At 35.0% G+C, this 27,466-nt stretch overlaps 1 long non-coding RNA gene across 1 annotated transcript in view; it reads left to right on the top strand.

Annotated features, from left to right (window-relative positions):
* LOC140608409 (uncharacterized) overlaps nucleotides 1-27,466 on the top strand; it is a 102,963-nt gene that overhangs the window by 33,713 nt on the left and 41,784 nt on the right. The window lies entirely within an intron of this gene.

The raw sequence follows: 27,466 nt of genomic DNA, 5'->3' as shown, positions 1-27,466 counted from the left end.
TGAAAAATTTCAGTAACTATAGGGCTTTATTTTATATTAGGTTTTATATTTGTCATTAAAAAAAAACTAAATTCTAACAACTCATATATATGTTATATGTTTCTTAACCTAAAGACAAATTTAATTCTTGTATATGGATTTCCACTGTATGTTAACTAAATTAGGTGAACTTATTCTATGAAAAATGAGTTTATAAATTAAAAGAAAGAATTGGCAATTTATTTTGATTAGAATTTTGCTCTTTAGATTCTTATAATATTTAAAGTCATCAAAATATGTGAATTCATACAAACAAGTCAACCAAATAAAATATTTTAACATTTACTTCTTTGGTAGGATTTGATGGTATAGGAATCAGACCTTATTTTTTTTTTAAACTTGCATTACAAATGATGAAAAGTATAATGGTATGTTCTAACACTACTGCGGTGGTTAAAGAGAAAAGAAAAGGTAGTTAATGATACAGTTTCAACATTTTTTGTTCTAAAAGCTCTATTCAAACCCCTGTGGGGAACAACAAAGCATGGTGTATACACTGGCATTTGAGAATATTTTCTGTATCCGTATAGCTGGTGTTTGCAGAAAATGGCATTGTTCAAAAAAATTATCTTCAGTATAAAATATTGTAAATAGTAATTTTATGCTGTTGCCAAAGCGTCAAAAACTGTTGATACAATTAGTTATCACATTCAATTACTTCAGTCCATTATTTATGAAAGCAACCTACTGTATACACACATACTATTTCATAAATAATCTTAGTGACAATTACTTAACCAAACAACCCCACAGTTACACAATAAGGTAATTTGCTAATATATATATATATATATATATATATATATATAGAGAGAGAGAGAGAGAGAGAGAGAGAAGTAAAGAGAAAAGAGTAGAAAACAATGATGAGATCATTATTCAAAATAATGGAGTGACAGAAGCTTTGGCAGAAAATAGTATTACCAATGCAATTATGGTTTTCAACATTTTAATGGTGTATAGATTTTTAAATTTAGTTAGAATCTATTAATAGCCCCATTAGATTAGTTAAAATTTATGAAATATTGAGGATATGAAAATGTATTTCTTGCATTAGTGTATATTTTCTATCATAATTGCCATAAATGCTAATTCTATACTCAGGATGATTTTAAAAATTCCTAGAAAAAACAAGACTAGAACTAGAGTGAAGAAGGTACAACGCTAATTACCAACTGAGAAAATAATAACTCTAAAAATGAAGTAATGATAGCGACCTAAAGAAGAGAAATTAAGAAAAGAGAAGGAAGTCCACACAGATTTGGTAGATTTCCAATAGGCTACCTGTTATGCATCTCCACTCAAGGGTAGTCAATGTATCCATTCCTCAAATCCAGCCTTGTCATTAATAGAATGAAATAGAAGTGCCAGTGCTTGAGTTATAAGCCCAGAGTGAAAGTGGCCTTACAGCTTCTATTCTTGTTCTCCTGGAACACAGCAACCATGTGATCAAGCAAGGAAGCCTGTGAAATGCAAAGAAATTATGAAGGGCTGATGTAGTCTCTCCCTGTTGAGTCCATCACAAACCTGCCAATCAGCTGACTGCCAAAGCATGAGGGGGCCCAGCTGAGCAAACAGGTGAACGAACTATTCACTTGGGTCCAACACAAACTGCCATACTACAACATTGGGATTAAGTAAATGCTGTTTCTTTAAAGCCACTACATTTTGAGATTTTTTTTATTTTTGTTGTGCAGCAAATACTGACAAAAAAATAGGTGTCATAATTAGGATGCTACCATAAGAAAAACCTAAAATATGTGGAATTGGCTTTGGGGCTGAGCTATTATTGGCAGATGCTAGAAAAGCAGCACAAAAACTATTAGAAAAATAGTGAACAATCATTTAGTGGAGCCTAAAACTGTGGTGAGAAAATTGCTATAGCAGGTAGAAAAAAACCTGTTGACCCTGATATTTTTAATTGATGTTGGCAAATAATAAACAATTTGTGTTCACTGCATTTGAACACAAATGGTCTAGGTCTATAAAATGGTGCAGCAAGAAGCTCCAGATTCTTGCTTTTCCACAGTAACACTGAAAAATAACATTGAAAAACAGACAGAAACTGTCAGAACCAACTTTGTCAGAATCACAGAAACAGTCACAGGCTTACAGCAATGAAGTGGACACCGAATCAATAAAAAGCAATCTGAAAATGGTAGGGAAGTTTTTTGGTATTTTTGTTTATCCTTTCCCCCCTCTGTCCCTGGCTCCCAGTGGTCTTGAAGATCACACTCCACATTCCCAGTGTGGAACCCTGGAACCTGGTTTTAGAGGGATTAAGGACAGATATTATTTGCAAATTTTTGTGTTCTTCTATTCTAAACTTTCTGGGGGCTACCCAAAGGATTGATACAAGGTGCTCATCTCTGATATGCCTAACTCAGAACTAGTTCTTCACAGAGAAGAATTGGGGTGCTGCCTGAAAATATGATAGGTAAACAAAATCTTAGAGCTCTCTGAAGCAAAAGAATACATTTAAGATATACATACAGAAGTTTACCTAAAGCCTGAGAGAAAAATCTATCTGGGGAAGTAGTTTCTTTGGGAAATTAGGATATTTAAAGATGCCTCTTATACTACAGAATTTAAAATGCCATGTGCATGCCCAGGAAAGGACACATGCTAAGAAAGACCTGAGAAGGTTATTTGTGACCTGGGAAGACCCTACAAGGAATGCTAAATGTAGTGCTCCTGAGAAACAATGGCATTAGGGTGAGGAATTAAATTTTCATTAGCATGAAAGGCTAAATTTATAGAAAAAAATTCTAGTAAAGTGTATTTTAAAATTCTGAATTATAAAAATGTAAGAGCATATCTTACATCTAGTAATATGTATCTTTCAAATGAAAAAATGTGGAATATGTCTGGGGCCCCAAAACAAGGAGAAAGAGAAAATCTGAAAATGTATGAGAGAGCTAAGGAACTCCTACTTCTCAAGATGGGTCTTACTAGATCTTTGTACCCTAACATATGGCCTATAAATACCCGATATAAAAGATAAGAGTTAAAGGCTGTGAATAAAGCAAATAGTGGGAGATTAGATGAAAGACACCACAAAGGAAGACCCCTCAAAATGTAGAGGGAGCCTTAGAACAATCTCAAATGATTACTGGGGGCCTGGGAATTTCATGGAGGCTGGACTGATTGGGACCTCCTGGCTGAACAAATTTACCACATTCAGCTATGAAAAATCAGACCGGAAACAATGAAAAGTGAAAAACTTATCACTGATGGAAGACAGTGATGTGATGATACTTGGAGTCTCAAACCCGTACATCTTTGAAGTAAACAAAAAATAATGAATATCTCATAGTGTCCCTATACAAAGTTCTGTGGAACATGAGTTCCAAAACAAAATTTATAAAACACAAAAGGGAATCAGCTTTTATGAGCAAAATTCAGCAGAAAAAAAAAAGACTGAAGAGGAGTTTCACAAAGGCTTCATGTATTGGAATTACCAGCTGTAACAAAAAAGCATAATTAAAGGAACAAATTAAAAGAACAAAAGAAATTAAGGGACCAAAATTAAAGGAACAAAAGGAGCACAATTAAAAGAACAAAAGGAGCAAAAAAATATATCAAACACTAACAGGTATATTATTTGAATATATTTAATAAATAAAACCGAAAATCTCAAGTCAAAAACTAAATAATGCTCCAAATAGGAAAAGATAAAGAGTAAAAACTGTATACAAAATAAATATACTAAACACACATGAAGAGAGATTAAGCAAACTAAAATTCAAAGTTAAGTAAAAATAAGCAGATTAAAAAGAGATGGGAAACATGAAAACTGCTGAAATATCCAAAAATGAAGTTCTAGTTGCAGAACCAGAATGAAAGAATGAGGAAGAGGATAATGGGTAGGCAAGGGGAAATGTAGAAGTGACATACATAAAAATACTGCAAGATTGATGAACAACACAAATCATCTTAATTAGAAAATACAATACAGGAAAGAGATACGAGTTGGGGGAGAAATGCATCTGAAACCTTGGACAAAGTTGCAGATAAACAAAGAGAAAGAGGAGGACACCAGAGCATCAAAGAAAACAATGTAGATGACCGCACATGGGATAATAATTAGACTGGCAAAGGACTTCTCAAAAGAAAATAGAACCCAGAAGACTTTGAAATAATATGTTCAAAATGGTGGGGAAAAAGTCAATATAAAACTGTATACGCAGTGAAACTATTTTTTGTTTTTGAAGAATAACACTGATTAATGATGTTTTCAAATAAGCACATATTGAGAGTAAACTTGCAATGACAGAAAAATATTCATTTCAGGAAGAATGGAAAAAATGCAGAAAGGAAGGTCAGAGAAGCTGAAGAAACATTAACTGCCTAAAACAAAAAATAAGTGCTTGCAATTTATTGCATAAAATAATTAATAGAAAATAAGAACACATGAGTTGAAAGAGAATGACTGGTGTTAGAGTTTGAGAAGTAAACTCGTACTTCGTTAAATACGTACATTGTTATTTCCATTGTAAAATGAAAGAATAGAAATGAGATTCATCGGTCAAGACCCCCTTTTATCGACTGTACAGTGGCATTCTATAAGGCTAATCTCCCCACTGAGAAACATACAGCTGTTGGATAGAATCATGAAACAACAAACAGAATTTTAGAGTCATTGCAGCCTAAAAAGCCACACAGGATTTGAGTGACCAGATTCTAAAGAAAAAGCAGCACACTGAGGTAATGCCAGTATTTACCTTAACCTTCTCACTTGGAGATGGTGCCAAGTTTTGGCACACGAATAAACCTGAACTTCTTACTGGTACTGGTGCTTCTCTTGTCAGACATTGTTTATGGCTTTTGAGCATGATGTCACTCTGGACCTTTCTTCGACCATAATTATCTATGGAGCTTTAGTATTTTAATTATTATATACATTCCAATATGTTCCCTTTTGTGTGACCTTTAATCCCATAAATGCCTACTACCACAGAATTTCCAGCACTTTGCCCTTCCTTAGTGCGGGGACTCATGTTTTCTCTATGTTTCATGGAACCATCATAGAAGCAAGTGTGGATTATCCTCTCATTTACCTCACTTTCAAGTGAAAAAGGAATGCTTGTTTTTGTCAGGGAGTGATAGCCTTATTTGGCAGATTCAGAATTCAAGAATTTGGGGATGTGAACTTAGATATCTCCATCCATATGTCAGAGTCCTGTTCTTTCCGAACCAAAGCTCTGACTTTGGTGCAGTATATCTGTTTTGATTAGGATTTAAACTTTTTGGAGCTCAGCTTTCGATGAATAACTATTTGCTCTGACCCTCAGTTTTCTCTGCCTTACTCCTGAAGACAGGCTCCTTGTGTGCTGTCAGTGAGACAATTTGGCTTTCACAGCAGGCACTCAATTGCCAGTTAATCTCTCTCAGATTTGCATTATCTTTCCCTAGTGTGTGAATCTAGTTTAGCAGTAGCCTTCTACATCCATTGTCTGTGTTTATTTTTTCCCTTACTGTATGACAATATTACTGCAAGGTTAGAATGTAGTTTAAAATGGCAACTATGCATTCTATTACAGTTTGTGTGAGTCAGGAACTCAGGTATGGCAGCTGAATCTTCCACTTAAAATATTCTGAGGTTGCAGTCAAATATAGGCTGGGCTGCAGTCTCATCTGAAGGTTTGATTAGGGTAGGAGCTATTTTCCTGTTTGCATGGTTGTTAGCAGCTTTCATGTCCTTATAGATGTAGTACTGAGAGCTTCGTTTCAGATATTTGTACTGTCTCATGGCTAGAAGGTGCCCTCAGGTCCTAGAGATCATCAGCAGGCTCTGCCATATGAAGTGCTTCAGTATACCACTTCCTTCTTCATGGCAAAAAGAGAGAGAGAGAGAGAGAGAGAGAGAGAGAGAAAGCACCAGCCAGATGGGAGCTATAATCTTATGTAACATAGTCATTTTGTTATGTACATGTTGTCATGTATATATTATCACCTTTGCCATGTTCTATACTGATTAGAAGCAAGTGACAGGTCCTACTTACACTCAGGGGGAGGAGATAACACAAAAGCATGAATAATAGGATGCAAAAATAAATGATGGCACTCTACGAGTCTGTCCACCACAGGAGGGAAACTCTCTAATTCATAATTTCCAAATACCTTATACATTGTACCAACTTGTACATTGCCTTCCACCAGTATACCAAAATGTTCCAATTTATCATATTTAAAGTTTTATTGCTACCTTCTCTTAGTGTTTGTCCATGTCATCAACACCAGTGATGGGGTCTTGTTGCTAGTCAAAGATTGGGTGATTCCATTCCAAAGCACCATCTTATTGCCTGTGTTCTTGGACAACTCCTGGCACCACCTGGTAGCTTTTCTGGGAAACTGATACAGAAATTAAAGTAAAGGATGTTTTTTAATGTGAGACCTCAGGACTAACACACACGGAAGAAAGGAGAAAGAAACCAGATTGGGCAGAGGAAGAGGTAAAGTTGGGCTGCAGTCCATGCAGGCTTTGCTCACTGCACATCACAGCTGAAGCTAAAATAGCCCATCAGAGATTTTCCATCTTCCACTAGAAAGACTACTGTCGCAGACTAACCTTATCCAATTATTGCATGCAAGTGTACCCGGGACGGTATGAGTTATGGCAACACAACTTCTTGAAGCTGACTTATTCCCTATAAAGTCTGAAAGCTGAAGCTGTTTTCTAAAAGCACTGCCAGCAGCAGGAGAAACAGTTTCTTACTTGAGGGAAATCTTGAGTGGTTGGTTCATTTTTTAGTCTAAAACCACTTCCCACTTCCCCTTTAGAACAAAGAAACTCATTCTACCATCTACTGGATGTACTGACTTCTGACAGCTCTACAGCTGAGTCTCTTCCCCAGGGAATTTCTCTAGTCTGAAGGAACTGGCCTTGCCCAAGTGTATGCCTGGGAGCAGCCTTGCCAAATATCCCATTAATGTTGGGTGAGGGCAGGAAAGGATGGTCCAATGTCTCAACTGAGGCAACTCTGAAGATCCTTCTAGTTCCAGATTTTTCTGTGGGATTGTGTGAGGCCTCTGATGCCTCACAGAGTCCAACTGGTCTCTCTGTACATTCTCTCATAGATATTATTCCCAAGAGAACATTACCAGACAGACAAACAACCCTACATACATATCTCAGTGTCTGTTCCAGGGAACCTGACCTAAAACACTTGGCTTCTGATAACTTCCCAATTTTCTGTGATTTTTCAGAGATTATAAGCAGTGGTTTTGATACTACCAGTGATTTTAATACTCAGAACTTTTTCATTTTTCACAGCATCAACATTTTCTGGCATTCCTTCCTTCTGACTGGCAGTCTGATCCCTCTTTTTCTCTCCTCATGATTCTTCCTTACTTGACTAATTGCCAATTTTGACATATCCCTGGATTCCATCCTCAACTCTCTTTTTTTCTTCGATCCCTCTCTCTCTCTCTTTATGTATACTTTTCAGTTCCTGTGCATCCTAACATCCTCTCTGCATCCACACCCCTATATCCAACTGTTTATTGACAATCCTACTTAGATGTCTAATAGACATATTAAACTCAGCATACTCAAAACATAACATATGGCCTCCTCAACACTGTTGTGCTTCAATAAAACTGTTTAATTGACAATATTCTCCATCTCAGTAAATGGTATCACTATGTCTCCAGTCTCTCACACCCAAATCAATGATGTTATCATGACTCTTCTTCTTTCCTTCATTCTCTACATAAAATATATCAGGAAGTATTGTAAGCCCTATCTGTGAAATGTGACCTAATTGTATCGATTCTTACAATAATCATCATCATCTTTATTCTGGAAGTCTGGCTAAAGATTCTAATTGTGCTTCATCTATTCATTCATTCCACTGAGAATCTCTTTGATATAACTGAGATAATTTGATATTTTTTAAATGATAAATGGTATCTTTCACTCTCATGCCGACCTTTCAATTCTCCATCACCTTTGAATAAAATTCACATTTCTTATCACAGTTTACATGGTCTAAATTATCTATACAATTTGCCTCACCAACCTCATCTCCCTTCCTTCCAGGCTAACTGTGTTTCAGCATCTCTGGCCTTTTTCATATTCCATAAAAATGCAAGTTCATATTCAACTTGGAGCCTGTGCAAAGACTGATAACAGAATCTCGGTGTCCATCCTTCCCTTCCTCCTTTCTGTAACATAACCACCTGAATTGTGGCTGTAACGGGCTTGGCAGCTGCAGACTATATTCTCCATCTCTTTATTGAATTGTGACCAAATTCAGGCCAATGTAATGTGAACAGAGGTAATATATATCACTTTCATGTCATCCTCATAAAGATTGCTGTCCTGTGCTCTTATTCTTTATACTTGCCATGAAACGGTGAAGGCTGGAGCAATCTTGGGAGCTGGAGGATGACAGAACCACCCAGGAAGGCCTGAACCACAAATCTAGAAGTTTTTTTTTTACAAGAATAACAAACTTCTATCTTCTTTAAGTCACTGTAGGAGGAGTTTGTTTGCCTAGAATGCTGTTTCCCTGAAGTCGCACAACTCTACACTTTTTATCACTTATATCTGTGATGGAATATCCTCTTAAGTGAGGCCTCTGTTCCTCCACTGTTCTCAGAAGCTCTTTGTCCATTTACACTAATTGAAATGACCTGGTTGTTCTGTTTGATTTTTGTTTTGCAAAGGCAAAGAGAGAAAGAAATATCATCTGCCTTATTTACCCCTGTTAACCTAGCAGCCACAGATCCAGAGTGCATGCTCGTTAATTTTTTTTAATGTGGTTAGACAGTTAACTGTCTTTTACTGATTTTCCTAACAAAGTATTAATTCCTAATAAGGTATGTAGTAATTCAAGCAGTGAGTTATGTTATTCTTTGCTTAATAGCCAAGCACTGATACAGGATTTCTGGATAATTATCTGAAGTAGGATTATACTTTGTTCGTCACATATATTCCTAGAAATCTTTAAATATAGGAGAGTTAATAAAGTATTTGGAAAACAGTCAAAAATACATTTTGTGTAATTTATTATTTTTAAAAAATGGCCAACATATTTTTATAGTGTATGTTGCAATTATTTACTTGTATACATTTTAAAATGTACTCAATCTTCTGCATAGAGATGGAAAAATATTGCTGGGAATAATTTCGCTGTGAGGAAATGTCCTAACTTCAATGCAGGGCCTATTTTTTTTCTGGATCTTTATAAGGAAGTTCTTTATTCTGTCAGAGGAAGCAGAATAAAATGTTCTCCTATTTACCATCATACACAAAAAATAATCTGCCTACCAGAGAACATTGATAATGGCAAGTGGAATATAGCCAGAAAACCAAACATGAATGCCAGTGTTCAGATAGAGAAATGAATGAAAAGCTACAGCACTCCAGGGTCATTTCTATTCTCTAATAAATTGTTCAGTACATATTTTTCCCAAGGATAATGGCAAAAAAGAAATCCTCCTTTAGAAATCGATGTTACCGGAATGATGCCTTGAGCAAGGACATGAGCAATGACAAATTCTCCGACCATAGATTTGTAAAAATAATTCTGGAAAATGAATCATTATTCGTTTACATATCCTATGTTAAAAGGAAACCATCAGAAACTAAATGGAGACTATATACAAGAAAAGAACAGAAACTAAGACTTATCAATGGTTTCTTAGTGGAGACATGTCTGACTTGAACTGTACAATTTCTATATATTTGTAAAGAAATTATAAATATATGGGTCTTCAAAATGCTATATATATATATAAAGGTTTTATTTATATTCAAATATATTCAAGTAGAATTTTATAGGATTATTGCATATAATTTTATACACATACACACATACACACAATAAGGGATTTGATAGATTTGGTGGCTGATCAAGGGAAAAAATATAACCAGCAGGTGGCCATAGTGTACTCAATTATTGGGAGATGATAGGACAGGTTTGTATGCAGGAGAAGCCCCTCACTGCAGGAATCTGTCCAGAGGTTGCTGGGGATCCAAGAGGGAGCTTAAGTGTGTAGGTGATATAGCTCAGCAGCACAGCAGGGAGTTTCTGGGTCAGAGAACTCTCAAGGACATCAGTGGCTTGAGGGAGGCCTGTATGGCCCCAGAAACTGGAAATAGCTAGCAGATGGAGGTTGATGTTTCGTGGTTTTTGCAAAGCAGGTAGGCTTTACATGGCTAAAATCTCCTTGTTTGGGCTATTGGTAACATATGTGGATCTATAAACATTTCAATTTGGCACCAGTGAGCTTTTGAGCAAACGATTCTCAGTCTTCATATAGAAACTAATATGCTCAGACTATCTTTTTGTCTCAATTATATAATACATAGTTCTTTCTGCCTTTATATTTTTATATCTATCATATATATATATATCCAAGTCCTATTGCAGAAGGTGGTTTCAGATATTCTAAACAAATTTTTGTCTTAACAAATTTAATCATGATCCCTTAGGATCATGATTTTTAAAACAATGCTCTAATTATTTTTATATTGAGATGACTTGGCCTAGATAAGCATTGAGTTCTTATTTATCCACTATTATAGAAATGTAATCGCCTAAAATTTTTATGATAGTTCATTTGCCAAAAGTATCATTTGTGAAATCCCTGAATCCTTTAAATTTATAATTCTAGTTCTAGTAATGCTTTCTTATAGAAATAAGGGTAAGTGTTGAAAAATATTTCTGTTCAAAGCATCCAAACTTAATACTCTTTAAAATAACAGAAATTGTAAACAAACAAAATTTGGAACAAAGATATGGTAAGGTAAATTATAGAATAACACGGTGTACAACTTATTCTCATTAAAATATTGAGAAAATCCTTTCTTTATAAGTTCCATGGATTCACAGACAATCTCTGTTTTGTTCTTGTTACACAAGTCCTAGAAATTGTGTTACATAGTAGGCCTCCAGTAAATAATCATTGAATGATGGATGACCTCCCCTATATAAATTTCATAGAAAATAACCAATAAAATATTATAAAATGTCAAAAGAGATTATGATTTATAGTATTACATGTTATTTTTTGTGTGACCAGCTGTTACACAATTTTAAAAATTGACAATTGTGGTAATTAATCAAATCTCATGAAAATTACATTAAAACTAATCTAGAGTTACTTAACCAAGGGTTGGCTCAATTTTTCTGTAAAGGGTAAGATAGTAACTATTTTAAACTGTTGAAACATGTGATATCTGTTACAACTGCTCAGCTCTGGTTTGGTAACATCAAAGTAGCTATATATTATATGTAAATGAGCGAATATGGTAGTACTTCTGAGACCAAGAAGTTTTGTTTTGTTTTTGCATTTTTTCCTGCTTTATTAAGATAATTGACATATGTATTATAGAAGTTTAAGGTGTACAATGTGATGATGTAATACACTCACATATTATGAAATGATAACCACAATAAGTTAACATATCTATCACCTCACATAATTAATTTTTTTGTGTGTTGAGAAAACATTCAAAATATACTCTCTTAGCAACGTTCAAGTGTACAATACAGTTTTGGTAGTTAAGGTCACCATGTTGAGTATTAGATCCCCAGAACTGATTCATCTTATAACTGTATCCTTTGGTCAGCATCTCCCAATTTCACCCCTAATCATGCTCCACCAGCCCCTGTAACTCACACTCAACTCTGTTTCTATGAGTTTAGCTGTTTTTGGATTTCACATGTAAATGAGATCATGTACTATTTGTCTTTCTCTGTCTGATTTCACTTAGCATAATACCTTCAAGGTCTAAGTTATCACAAATGGCAGAATTCCTTCTGTTTTTTATGGCTGAAGAATATTTTATTTTATATATATGTATATACCACATCTCTTTATCCATTCATCCACTGACAGCCAATTAGGTTGTTTCCATGTCTTGGCTATTGTTATTAATGCTGCAATAAACACTGGAGTGAGGATATCTTTTTATATCCTATTTTCATTTCCTTTGCATACATACAGAGAAGATTGCTGGATCAAATAGTAGTTCTATTTTTAAGTCACCCAGGAATCCTTGTACTGTCTTTCATAGTGACTTACTGTACCAATTTAAATTCTCACTAACAGTACAGAATGGTTCCCTTTTTTTCTATATTCTTGCCAATATTTATTATCTCATCTTTTTGATAATAGCCAATTTTAACAGGTGTAAGGCAATTTCTCACAGTGATTTTTATTTCATTTCCCTGATGATTAGTGAGTATCTTTCATGTATCTATTGGCAACTTGTATATGTTCTTTAGAAAAATGCCTGTTTGGGTCCTCTGCCCATTTTTTACTTGGATTATTTGTATATTGCTATTGAATTGGGTAAATTCCTTGTATATTTGGGATCATAATCCCTTATCAGATATTTGATTTGCAAATATTTTCTCCTATTATGTAAGTTAACTCCTCATTTTCTTGACTGTCTTTTGCTGTGCAGAGGCTTTATAGTTGGATATAGACTCATTTATTTTTCCTTTTGTTGCTTGAACTTTTGTTGTTATACTCCTCCAAAAAATGATGCCAAGACCAATATTAAGGAGTTTTTTTTTTCCTGTATTTTCTTCCAGTAGGTTTGTAGTTTCAGATCTTATATTTAAGTCTTTAATACGATTTGAGTTAATTTTTGTAAATGATGTAATATAGGGGTCCAATTTCATTATTTTACATATGAATATCTAGTTTTCTCATTGACTATTCCTGGCTCCCTTGCCAAATATTAATTGTATATGAATGAGTTTATTTCTGGGCTCTCAATTCTCTTCCATTGCTCTATGTATCTGCCTCTGTCGATATTCTACTGTTTTGATCACTGTAGGTTTGAGGTATACATTGAAATCAGGAAGTGTTATACCTCCAGTTTTGTTCTTCTCAAGATCATTTTAGCTATTTGGGGGTCTTTTGTAGTTCCATAGCAATTTTAGGACTATTTTTCTATTTCTACGAAAAATGTCATTGGAAGTTTGATAGAGATTACAGTGAATTTATAGATGGCTTTGGGTAGTATGAACATTTTAGTAGTATTAATTGTTGTGATCCATGAATAAGGGATATCTTTCCATTTATTTGTGTTTTCTTCAATTTAATTCAGTAATGTCTTACAGTTTTCAGTATAATGATCTTTTACCTCCCTGGTTAAATTTACTCATAAGTATTTTGTTGTTTTTGATGCTGTCATAAATGGGATTTTTATTTATTTTTTCAGACATTTCACTCTTAGTATATGCAAATGCTACTGATTTCTGTATGTTACTTTTGTGTCCTGCAACTTTACTAAATTCATTCATTAAGTTTTAATAGGTGTGTGTGTGTGTGTGTGTGTGTGTGTGTGAAGTCTTTAGAGTTTTCTATATATAAGATCAGTCTTCTGCAAACAGACAATTTTACTTCTTCCTTTTCTATTTGGAATCCATTTATGTATGTATGTATGTACGTATGTATGTATGTATGTATTTTCTTATTCCCTTCAGACTTTCAGAACTATGTTGAATAGAGTGGTGAGACAGCGTCATTGTCTTGTTCTTGATTTAGAGGATAAGCTTTTAAGATTTTTACCATTGGAATATGACATTTATTGTGGATTTGTCATACATGCCTTTTATTACATTGAGGCATATTATTTCTACATACAATTTGTTGAGAGCTTTTATCATGAAAAGGTGTTGAATTTTGTCAAATGCTTTTTCTATATGTACTGAGATGATCGTGTGATTTTTGTTCTTCATTCTGTTCATGTGATGTATATTTCTTGATTTGTTTATACTGAACCATCCTTGCATCCCAGGGATAAATCCCACTTGATCATGGTAAATAATCTTTTTAATATGCTATTGATTATAGTTGCTAGTATTTTGTGGAGGATTTTCACATTTCCACTCATCAAAGATACTTACCTATAGATTTCTGTTTTGGGATGATGTTGTTGTTGTTTAGTGTCCTTATCTGGCTTTTGTATAAACGTAATGCTATTTTCAAGTGTTCCTTATTTTAGAATAGTTTGGGAAGGATTGGCATTAATTTTTCCTTAAATTTTTTGTAAAATTCACCAGTGAAACTATCTGGTGCTGGTCTTCTATTTATTAGGAGGTTTTTTTTGTTTTTTTTTTTTATTAGGAGGTTTTTGATTACTGATTCAATCTCCTTTGTCATTATTGGTCTCTTCAAGTTTTCTGTTACTTCATGATTCAGACTCAGTAGGTTGTATATTTCAAGGAATTTATCCATTACTTCTAAGTTTTTCAGTTTTTTGGCATATAATTGTTTAGAGTAGCCTCTTATAGTCTTTTGTGTTTCTGTAGTCTCAGATGTAATGTCTCCTCTTTCATTTATAATTTAGTTTTAAAATTATTTCTGTTATTTTCTTGGTTAGTCTAGCTAAAAAGTTTGTTGCTTTTTATCTTTAAAAAATTTGAATCTTAGTTTTATTGACTTTTTTCTATTATCTTTCTAGTCTCCTCATTTTTCCTGCCTTAATTTTTATTATTTTCTTCCTTTTTCTCACTTTGGGCTTAGTTTCATCTTCTTTTTCTAATTCCTTGTGTATTTATTTGAGTTTTTATTTTTTCTTAAAGTGAGCAGCTATTGCTATTATCTTTCCTCTTTGAACTGCCTTTGCTCTATCCCATAAGTTTTAGTGTGTTGTGTTTTCATTTTTGTTTGTTTTGTGATACTTTCCAATTTTCCTTTTGATTTCCTTTTTGACCCTCTAACTGTTCAGGAGTATGTTGTTTCATATCCAAATTTGTGAATTTTTTTTTAATTTTCCTCCTGTTACTCATTTCTAATTTCATGCTATTGTGGTGGGAAAATATACCTTATCATTTCAGTTTTCTTAAATCTGTTAAGGTGTGCTTTGTGGTTCAACATGCGATCTATACTGGGGAATGTTCTGTGTTGACTTGAAGAGAATGTATATTATGCTGCTGTCGGTTGGAGTCTGCTGAATATATGTTGTTAAGTCCACTTGAACTAACATATAATTCAAGGCCAGTGTTTTTCTATCTGAATGATCCAACCAATGTTTCAAGTGGGATATTGAAGTCCTCTACTATTATTGTATTGCTTTATACACCCGTCTTTAGTTGATGATATTTGCTTTAAATAAATAGTTGCTACAATACTGGGTGCATGTATAGTTATAATTATCACATATTGTCTTGATGAAATGACTGCTTTGTCACTATACAGTGAGCTACTCTGTTTCTTGTGACTGATTTTGACTGAAAAATCAATATTATCTGATGTAAGTATGGTCACTCTTGCTCTTTCTTGGTTACTATTTACATGGAATATCATTTTACATTCCTTAACTTTCATTTTATGTGTGTCCTTAAAGCTAAAATGCCTTGTGGGCAGCATGTCATATTATTCTCCTCCAAGACTTCCATTTGATCTTTTTATGGTTTCTATTTCTTTTTGAAACTTCTTATGTTATTCATGTATTATTTTTCTCATGTTATTCATGTATTTCATTTAGTTATCTATTTGTGTTTCCTTGCATTTTATTGAGTTCCCTTAACATGATTTTTTGAATTCTTTGTCAGATAAATCATAGATCTTTATTTCATTGGGGACAGTTGCTAGAGCTTTTTAGTGTTCTTTAGTGGTGTCATATTTGTCTGCTTCTTTGTAATCTTCATAGCTTTGCATTTGTGTCTATGCATTTGAAGGAGCAAACACTTCTTCCAGTTTTTATAGTCTTGTATTAAAGAAAGTAAGACCTTCTGTCAGTTCCCTGGGCTGTTGCAATAATCTCTGGAATCACAGAAATACTGGGTTGAAGCTACTCCAAAGCTGTTATTAGGTGACAGTGGGGTTTGTGATTGGTGGACTTGTTACCAGGATTGTGGGCAAGGGTGGATCCTGTCTGGTTTCTGGATAGATAAGACTCCCTCCGTACATTGAGTCAGGTGGTGATGGGACAAGAGTCCTCTTGGGGTTTATAGTTGGGTCTTCAGATAGTAGGCTTATTACCAGGTGTGCAGATGGTTGTAGCTCCCACCAGGCTCCTGGGAAGGCTCTGCCAAATCTCTGGATGAGTACCTGGGTAGGCAAGACTGGACCTTGACTAAAGAAGTCTAGAGATGAGCCCATAGCTATTTTAATTTAGTTTAGCCAAGATTTAGGTCTTCAGACTTGGCTCTGGAAGCATGGAGATTTCCAGACACAAGTGTGTCACCCACCAGATCTCTGAGTGGACTGGACTGCTCCCTGACTACTACTAGAGGGCTTGGAGTGGAGCATTGGGCCTTTTCAGGAGTTTTAGGGGCACAGACAGGAGTTTCTCCTTCCATGCCCCTGTGCCAGCAGGAATGTTCATAAGGTGTGACTGCTGGGGGTGGGAGATGGAACTGGTTCAAGGCCTACTTCTGGGTGCATAGCCAAGGCCAAGATCTGTGTGCCTATTACTCAATACATAAGTAAGAGTAATTCCTCCTGGATCCCTTGGCATATGATACTTGGTGCAGGACCAAGGCCAAACAGGGTTGTAGCTAAGTCCACAGGAATATGGAGCCATGCCTTTGTAGCTGGGACCATGGTTGGTGGTTAGCTGCCAAGAATGAAACTGCCTTCTCACAGTGGCTCCCCATGGTCTTGGACTGCATCAGAGTTTCACAATCACCTACCTGCACCCCAAAGCTCCCACAAAGGCATTTTTGTCTTTAGACAGATGTTAAATTATTATTGTTCAGGGAAGACTTGAGTGGGAAATGTCTTATCCAGCCATCTTGCTGACATCCCATAAAATATTGTGATACAACTTACTTCATACATATAATTTAGCAGCATCCATTTCTGATATATCAGTTTATTTTGCTTTTAGTGTGATTAAATTTCTAACACTAAAAATTAAAACAAACAACCAAAAATAAACAATCTTGATATTGAGAAGAATTTCTAATATAATACTTGCGAGTCTTCATTGGATCTGGTCATCTCTGCTCAATTTGAGACAGATTGATGATATATTAGCTTTAGTATCCTGTGGGGTTGGTCAAAACTACGGTGGAAACTCCATCAGAACTTGATTTCTCTCTCCTAACTCTGTTTCCTTCCCCTCTTTTCTAGAGGTGTGGGTACCAAGGGCACTACTTAATAAGTCTAGTGCACAATAAAGTCTATCTCAGCAGCTGGGAAGCCAAGCAGCAACATTCATCAACTATTTGCCACATAGATTAAAACTCTCCAACAGAAGAGATTATTTTTGTTTCATTTAGCAGTGTATAATCAGCCCCAGCACAGTGGGTAGTACCTGATAGACTCTTGGAAATATTACCTGCATAGATTAAATATGAGTTGTAGAATATATACTAACATAAAACATGTTCATAATTTAAATATTAAGTAAAAAGTATATTGTAAGATTAATAATGTTAATTAATTTATATAAAATATGTATACATATGCAACATTTATCAAGAGAAAACTGTTAGCATGTTTCTGACTGTGGATAAATAGTTTAATCTTCTTGATCATTGATATTAAGAAAACTCTTCAATTACAACTTCTATAATTGAGTAATTATAACCTCTATGATTGATTCATTAAATAATTACAGCTGAGTGCCTTTCTATGTTGTAATTTGAGACATTAGGTATAGAGAAGTGATCAAAACTGAGGATAATTGAGGCAGGAAACAACTGAAGGGTCGATCTATCACTCACATGTCACATGTTTAGATCTGGAATGGCTGATTGGGTCCAGTGTTGGTCCACATCAATCTCTTGGCTTCCCCATGTAGCCAGCTTGGGCTTTCTTACTGAATGGAGGCCTCAGGATATAAAGACATTTTATATGGTCACTGTTTTCCTCAGAGTGCACATTCCAAACGATTTATATAGTAGATGCCAGGTTTTTTATGATCTAGTATCAAGAGTCTTCCAGTATCACATTTGCTGAATTTTATTCATCAGAATATGCACAGACAAAGGGAGGGCAGGTATGAACTATACTTTTCAGTGAGGAATGGATTCAACATACAGACAGAAAGAATTAATGGCTCTCATCTTGGATACAAGCTAATACATAATATTTCAAAATATCTCTGTTCTAGGTATGGATCCAGTTTTGCTTTCTGACCCATTCCTAAAACTTTTTTATTTTGATAGATGAATTATCTGTTACACATATTGCTAAGTCAGATGTGTTTGGACTATAATAATAATAATAATAATAATAATAATAATAATATTTTAGGATGCGTTTTCCCTTTTTGTTTCCTTTAAAATATTTGATATATATATTAGTACTGATTTTTGGAAGTTTTGAAGCTTAATATTCATTTTCTTTCTATCATTAATAAAGTTTATAATCTGTTTTACTTGTAGTGTTTGCCTTTTTAATTTATATTATGCTAAGATGTCTAAATATTAATTTAAATAAATTTATTCTTAATACAACAACTTTAATAACTGCCTAATGGCTCTGTACTGAGAAGCAGAAGAATAAGTACACTTTAAAAGATATTCCCTATCACCACTTTGCTTAACAGGTTAATTACTTTGATGCTTTGTAAATTACTCGATTCTGGTTAATTACTTTGATACTTTGATATTTTTATTTATTTTAGTTATAATGTTTCTTTTTGTTTCTTTCCTTTTTCTTTTCTTTTTTTCAGTTTTATACCTTAATTTGACAATCAGTAATCAGTTCTCATCCACATTAACTGTCAGTAGATTTTTCAATGGGGTCACAGGTACATGAGTAACCAATGTATAGAGCTTGTTTGCTGAATCTTCATCCTTGTTATGTTTTCTGGACAACCGCACATGGATACAGTTTGGAAGATTCCTTATTCCTTTGACCCAGACAGCTTTATTGAGCCTGTTGTCCATGCACACATCCAGAGTTCCCATCTCCTTCATGGAAAATTTCCAATATCTTTGAGTGTCTCAGGTGTGTGCTTCTTGGAACCCACTCCATGGATGTACTTGTGAATGTTGACAGTATACTCTCTGGTCACTACCTCACTGATGATTGAATGGCTCTACTTGCCACCCTTTGAGGGAGCCAATATGCTAAGCCCTGGTTAGAAATGAAAGCAGATATAATATTTCTATTTAAATAATACATTTTGATCTTTATAACTTTTGTCTTCAACTTATCCTAATTCTAAATATTTATAATATTTAAACTTTGCAATTAAAGTCCAATGTTTAGACTATTTCTATTTTAAATGGATTCAAACTGTTGTGCTTTTAACAGAAGTTCTACTTTCAACTCTTTTTTTTATTTTTTTATTTTATTTTTTTTACTTTCAACTCTTGATAGACAAAGAAATTCTGTTTCTTGATTTCAAGCAGTTTAACAGATATCTATTATTTGAACATTAAGAGAGCTGACATATCTATACCACATTTTCTTTCTCCAAGAACACTATAGTTATGTAGATATTACTCTACTCTCATCTAGCATTGAACATTCTTCCCAAAATATGTTATTATTCTTTACTGGTTTGCTCATTTAATTCATAATTTATCTTATCATTTTGACTCTTATTTTTCACCCTTTTTTGTTTTTAATATGCATCCTTTTCTCTATATGCAAACTTTAGATGGAGTTGCATAAGGACATTAAAATTTAGCTTCTCCCAAAACCCTCCAGAGACAGAATTGATCTCTACCTTCTTGCCTAAGTTACTGAGAGAGCACAAAAGCCTTCACAAGAGATGGAAGTCTTACAAGATGAATCTTGCCCTCCTCAAAATCTGCAGCTAGTTCTGCTGGTCACCTTTGATAAGTTACTATGGGCAAGTCTCAACATAACCTGGCAGAGATTGATTTCTTTTATGGGAGGCATTGCTTATTAAAAAAACAAAAAGCAAAAAAACACAGGTCCCAGCAGTTTTTGGAACTTCTTCATCTTGTAAATAATGAAAGTCAGAATTCTCTTAGCAAATAAATGTGGAAAGGGTAGGGAGGCTCAGGAAACTGTGCATATTAGATAGAATGAATTTTCCATGTCAGGCAAAAGCCAGAATACTGAATTGACATCATTAAAATAATAAGAAATACAGTACTGAGTCTGTCCTCTATGAGCCAGGGCTGATAGGAAAATATAATTAGGGAAGCTTTCATTTTTTTTCTTTTTTTTCCTTATTCAGTGCTTTATTCTGTTTTATGTTTTGTTTTCCTTGTGTAGAAAGTTCTTTATTCTAGAAATACATTTTTGCTCATAAAGTACAAATGAATTAACGATGATCTATTCTGTAAGAATCAGTGTTTAGCTAGTAGGAAGTCCTTTTAACAATTACATAGCTAACATTTTTATTTTTAAAGAACAAATACCTATTTTGCTGAATTTTAATTCCAGTATAGTTAACATATGGTGGTATATTAATTCCAGTATAGTTAATATATGGCATTATATTAATTTCAGGTGTATACTATAGCAATTCAGCATTCCATACATCACTAGGTACTCATCATGACAAGTACACTCCTTAATCCTCATCTATTTTGCCCATCTCCCAACCCCTCTGATAACCATAAGTTTGTTCTCAATGGTTAAGAGACTGTTTTACTTGGCTTGTGTCTCCCTTTCTCTTTCTCTTTTTTTTCCTTGTTTGTACTGTTTCTTAAATCCCATGTTTGAGTGAAATAAAAAAAATATGCTATAGCCAATGTCAAAGACCTTATTGCCTATATTCTCTTCTATGATTTTTATGCTTTTAGGTCTCACATTTAGGTCTTTAATCCATTTTGAGTTTATTTTTATGTATGGTGTAAGAAAGTAATCCAGTTTTGGAACACCTGGGTGGCTCAGTGGTTGAGCATCTGCCTTTGGCTCAGGGCTTAATCCCCCAAGTCCCAGAATCGAGTACCACATCCGGCTTCCTACCTGGAACCTGCTTCTCCCTCTGCCTATGTCTCTGCCTCTCTTTCTCTCTCTATCATGAATAAATAAATAAAATCTTTTAAAAGAGAAAGTGTCCCAGTTTCATTTTTTTCATGTGGCTGACAAGTTTTCTCAACCCTATTTTTTGAAGAGAAATTCTTTTTCCCATTGGATATTCTTTCCTGATTTGTCAAAGATAAATTAACCATACAATTATGGATTCATTTCTGGATTTTCTATTCTGCAGCATTGATCTATGTGTCTTTGTGTGTGTGTGTGTGTGTGTGTGTGTGTGTGCCAGTACCATACTGGTTTGATTCCTATAGCTTGGTAATATAACTTGAATTCTAGAATTATGACACCTCCAGCTTTACTTTTATTTTTCAAAATTGCTTTGGCAATATGGGGTCTTTTGTGGTTCTATATAAATTTTAGTATTTTGTTTAAGTTCTGTGAAAACTGCCATTGATATTTTGATAGGAATTACATTAAATCTGTATGTCACTTTGGGTAGTACAGCTCTTTTAACAATAAATGTTCTTACAACCATGAACATGGAATGTCTTTCCACTTCTTGGTGTCACCTTCAGTCATCAGTGTTTTAGAGTATAGGTCTTTCACTGCTTTGGTTAGGTTTATTCCTAGGTATATTATTTTTCTTGCAATTTTAAATGGGATTGTTTTCTTAGTTTCTGCTGCTTCATTATTAGTGTATAGAAATGCAACAGATTTTTGCACGTTGATTTTGTATCCTGTGACTTTACTGAATTCCTTCAGGTAGTTTTTTGGCGGAGTCTAGGGTTTTCTGTATAGAATGTCATGTCATCTGCAAATAGTGAATGTTTTATTTCTTCCTTACCAATTTGGATACATTTTATTTCTTTTTTAAAAAAATATTTTTGATTTATTTATTCATAAGAAACACAGAGAGCGAGGCAGAGACACAGACAGAAAGAGAAGCAGGCTCCCTGTGAGGAGCCCGATCAGGGACTTGATCCCAGGACCCTGGAATCCCAACCTGAGCCAAAGGCTAATGCTCAACCACTGAACCACTCAGGTACACCACATTTTATTTCCTTTTGCTGTCTAATTGCTTGCTGTGGCCGGGACTTCCAGCACTATGTTGAACAAAAGTGGTGAGAGGCAACATCCTTGCCTTGTTCCTGACATCTGGGATAAAGCTCTGCCTTTTTCCCCATTGAGTATAATGTTCACTGTGGATTTTTCTTATTATAGCCTTTATTAGGTTGAGGTATATGTCTTCTAAACCTACTTTGTTGAGGGTTTTTATCATGAATGGATGTTCTATTTTGTCAAATGTTTTATCTGTGTCATCGAGATGATTATATGGTTTTTATTTTTTCTCTAATTGACATGATATATGACGCTGATTGATTTATAAATATTGAACCAGCCCTGTATATGGGGCTTAAATCCCACTTGATTATGATGAATGATTTTTAAATATATTGTTGGATTCTGTTTTCTGGTATTTTGTTGAGGATTTTTGCATCTAATTTCATCAAAGATATTGGCCTCTAGAGCTCCTTTTTAGTGATGCCCTTACCTGGTTTTGTTATCAAGGTAATGCTGTTCTCATTGAATAAATTGGAAGTTTTTGTTCCTTTCCTTTATTTGGAATACTTTGAAAATAATAGGTATTAACTTTATTTTGAAGATTTGGTAGAATTTGTCTGTGAAGCCATCTGGTCCTGGACTTTTGTTTATTGGGAGTTTATTGATTACTGATTCATTCTCCTTGCTGTTAATCAGTCTATTCCTATTTTCTATTTCTTCCTGCTTCAGTTTTGGTAATTTATATGTTTGTAAGAATTTATCTATTTCTTCTAGGTTGTCTAATTTATTGGCATATAGTTTTTCATAATATTCTCTTATAATAGTTTATATTTCTGTGATATTATTGTTTTTTTCTACCCTTTCATTTGAGATTTTGTTTATTTGAGACCTTCCTCGTTGTTTTTTGATGACTCTGGCTAGAGATTTATGAATTTTGTGGATCTTTTTTAAAAAGCAGCTCCATGATTCATTCATCTGTTCCACTGTTTTGTTTTGAGTCTTTTTGCTTGTCTTGTCTACAGCCATACCACACTGAACGCGCCCGATCTCATCTTTTTGCTTGTCTTGTGGTGTTTAAGTTTTTATAATATTTATTTCTGCTCTAATTTTTTACTATTTCCTTCCTCCTACTGGTTTTGGGTTTTGTTTGTTTTTATTTTTCTACCACTTAAGGTATAAGTTTAGGTTGCTTATTTGAGCTTTTTCTAGCTTCTTGAGGTAGGCTTATATTGCTATAAATTTCCCTTTTATAACTGTGTTCTCTGTATCCCAAAGATCCTGGATCCTTGTGTCTTCATTTTCATTTGTCTCCATGTGTATTTTTTTATTCACTCTCTTATTTCTTTGTTGACCCATTCATTGTTTAGTATCATGTCATTTAACCTCCATTTATTTGTGTTCTTTCCAGATTTTTTCTTGTGGTTAATTTCTCATTTCATAGCCTTGTGGTCAGAAAAGACGCAGGATATTACTTCAGTCTTTTTGAATTTAAGACTTGTTTTATGGCCTAATATGTGATCTATTGAAGACTGTTCCATGTGCACTTGAAAAGAATGTGAATTCTGGTGTTTTAGAATGGAATGTTCTGAATACATCTGTCAAGTACATCTGGTCCAGCTTGTCATTCGAAGTCATTGTTTCCTTGTTTATTTTTTGTTTAGATGATCTGTACATTGATATAAGGGGGGGGTGGGATTAAACTACCCTACTATCATTGTGTTTTTAGCAATTAATTCCTTTATGTTTGTTACTGTTTTATATATTTGAGTGCTCCCATGTTGGGTGAATACATATTTACAATTGTTATATCTTCTGTTGTATTGTCCCCTTTATTATGATATAATGCCCTTTTTTGTCTCTTGTTACAGTCTCTTTTTTAAGTCTAGTTTGTCCTATGAGTACCTTTATGATAAGTACTTTAAATTCCCTATCAGGTATGTTACTTATATCTGCTTCACTTAAGATATATGGCCTTGTCCTGTTCTTTCATTTGGGGCAAATTCCATTGTCTTCACATTATGTCTAAGTGTCTGTGCCTGCCTCTGTGTGTTAGGAAAGTCAGCTACATCTCCTGTGTTTGAGGGTGATGGCCTTATGAAGAAGAGGTCCTGTTGTGCCCAGCAGTGTAGGGTCCCCTGTCTCCTGGGGCCTGGTGCTTCCAGGAGTGTCTCCAGTGTGCACTGTGGGCTCTGTATTACTTTGTCCTGGTTGCTTCATCTTGCAGGCCCACCATCTGCAGAGGCTCTCTTTGTCTGCTGTGAGCAATTTCAACTAGGTGTACTGTGGTCTGCTTGTGAAATGTGACCTGTTGGCATTGCTGCCAGAACCAAGGCCCTGCAAAACTCCCAGGTCAGGTGTGATGGCGTGGGAGGGGACCCACTGCTCTGAGATTGAGGCAAGCATGACCGTTCCACCAGAACAGGATGGGGTGGGGAGAGGTAGGGAGGGTGGGCTTGGTATAAGCAAGTGAGGCAGGGAGTGTTGGCCCTGTGGTTCCAGCAAGGCCCTCTGTGCTTATGCTGAGGGCCAAGGGAGGGAAGTAGTACCTGCCAGTTCCTTGTCACCAGAGGATTCTCTCCCTAAATGCTGCCTCTCTTGGACACACTTCCAAGATGAGCACATAAACTCCCCACTGTGTGCTCCAGGTGCTCCTCAGATGGCTGCTTCCACACTGTATGTCCACAGGATGTTTGCCTGCCTTCTGTCCACAAGCAGCACAATGCCCTGCAGGCTTTATCTCAGCCAAGCCTCCTGACCTTTAGAGCTCCAGGCTTTAAGCCCCTCTGGGTGCAAGAACTTACAAAATTTGGCCCCTCTGCTTTCCATTGCCAAGTGCCATGGCCATTCGTTTTCCCTGGTCCTCCCCTGTGTGCTAGTGTCTCTTGCCCTTCTCAGTGACCATACCTCCCTCCCTACTATAGTGGCCATGATCCCCTTCTCTCCTGAACTGCATTTCCTCACTCCCTACCTTCTTCCATGGCCTCTTCTCTACCTCTAGTTGTGGAGTTTATTCTGCTAGTCTTAAGGTCAGTTTCTGGAGTATTTAAGGTGATTTGATAGTTTCCTAAATGTCTGTGGGATGAGACAAGCCTAGGGTCCTCCTTTTCTGTCACCATTTCCCCTTGCCAATTAGTGAAGATATTAGTAGTGTCCCACAGTCTGGATATTTTCTGGACTCATCTTAAGGTATCAAAATGACTGCACTTTACACTTTCCATCCTAAAGAAATAGGTGTGCCATTTCTTTTGGATTTATGAGGCAGCATTGCCTCATATATCAATACTGCTCTGATCAGACAGTTATGATAGATTCATAATCATAGGAAATATCAGTGCCACAATATTACATATTATCCAATAGCTGTCAGTCACATGGAATACTGAAATGACCTCTTTAATGCAGCACCTTGGTGATAAAACTCTATGTGTGTAGGGCAGTATCTTCTAGAATTTAGTGTCTATGTTGCACAAATGGCCATTAAATGATGCTGTGTTCTCAGTCTGGTACTCAGTATCAGAACTAGGGAGGAGAAAATTGGACCCTGTCACCCACATATACAGGGATTCATTAGGGAGTTTGTTTCTCCTGTTTCTGGAAGTTAACCCACATCATAATTAGAAGCCCCATTTGGAGAGGGCACACAATAGGGGTACCACTAAATTAAAAGCTATTTAGTACTACTAGTGTTATTAGACCAGCAAACAAAGTAAGGGATTACTGTATGTCTAGGTTAATAGACCTTGCTTCTAAGAAGCACTAGATACTGCTACATAATGGGGTTAGGCAGGAAAATATCTGAAACTTGAGGGATTCTGGGGCATCTTTATCTTTGGGTGTTTCCATTCTTAGAAATAAAAGCAAAAAGGCAATTGCAAAAACTGTGTTCTGAAAGGGAGAAGGAGTCAGACTCCATGTTAATGAGGATTTGTGTCACTTCTCTGGGCAGGCATTACAGAAAAATGAAAGTGCTATATGAGGGTGAACAGAATCTAAAATGATCCTTAATCCTTCCATTTTAAGGAATTTTAAAAAGATTTTAAGAAGCTTTTGTCCACAGGTGTCACCGAGAGAGTGGATTCAGTGCAGATTATGAGCAGAAGTGGATTTCAGACTCTAGCTAACTCTGTTCATACACTGCCTCATATCCCTTCACTCCACCTGCTCTTGAAGATATTTCTAGCATGTTAGTTTTCCCCTTCTATTTCCTAGAAGCTTCCTCAGCCAAATTAAGCTACAGAATGGAAAATTGCATGAGTTAATCCTTATGAGGTATCTCTCACCCAATGAATAAAGGATTTGTTTAAAAGAAGGTTTTTTTTTTAATTCCCCAGCTTCCTTGATTTTTTTTTAAAGACAGTTCTGAAGAAGGTTCCATATGGTGTTGTGGAAGGTTTGAGAGAAAGATTAAATCCCTGTAGTCCCAGGAGTAATATGTCCATTAACATAATTTTTATTGGCTTTTCCCCTTCTGTGTCTCACTTTTTTCACCCTTTCAATTTGTATTTCCTGATATCATGTCTCAAATAAACTACCTGCCCCCATGACTTTGTCTCAGGGACTGATGGGATCCTAAGATAGGATTGCATACACACACACAAATACACACACACATACACACCACAAAATCCTGGATTGCTTAAAAAAATTGTGCATCATCATATTTAACACAGTGCTTTTATCTCTTTGTTCATATGAAAGTCAACTTTTATTCTCCATGCCATCAAACATTTTAAGTTAGAAAAATAATAAATGAAAGCTTGGACCGAAATAAGCTAATTCAACTCTTTATCCATCTAATACGTGTATGTAGCAATAGCAGATTTTGCTGTCTCAAGGTTAAAACTGAAAACAAAAGATACTTCCAGGAGAAAGCGTAGTGTTTCTTGTAAAGACTTTAACCTTGCCAAATTACTTAACAAAAAGAAAAGATACAATTAAACAATGGGAAAGCATGCTAATTTTCATTCCTGACTAGTTTAGGCTCATTATCAGAATAAAATGAATATTAAATAGGTTGCCTTAGGCCTTAAACTTTCAAAAAACAAGTTAGATTGTGAACTGTATTATTGTTATATATATATATATTTCAGATTAAATTGTCTTGCTCTACAATCTGAAGCTTCCCTTCACTATTTCACACGTAATTTCTGCAAGAATACTATTAGTTATTCAAAGCATTATACATTTTACCATGACTCAAAGTATCATGTATATCTTAAATTACCTTATAAGCTCCTCTAAATTTAAATAAACCCTAGAAAATCCTACTTCACTGCATAACTAAATAAAGGCTTTAATGGAACTGAATTTGATCTGGAAGAGAAATAGGGGAGATTATGCTTCTATTTTTATTCTTATTTAATATCTATAGGGATTAAATTTTTAAGTAAAAATTACATTTAACTTTAATACCCATTAAATATATATTAGTACGTGAATTCCAAATTACATTGCCATTTTGTTTTAAAATTATTTTCTATAAAAATTTTGTCATTACAATTTATAGATCCTTGCACAGATATAAAATTTTTAT

The sequence above is a fragment of the Canis lupus genome, chromosome 17 (assembly GCF_048164855.1).
Source record: "Canis lupus baileyi chromosome 17, mCanLup2.hap1, whole genome shotgun sequence".
Lineage (NCBI taxonomy): Eukaryota > Metazoa > Chordata > Mammalia > Carnivora > Canidae > Canis > Canis lupus.
Note: the sequence above shows the minus strand (reverse complement) of the source record. Positions and strands in the feature narration are given on the sequence as shown.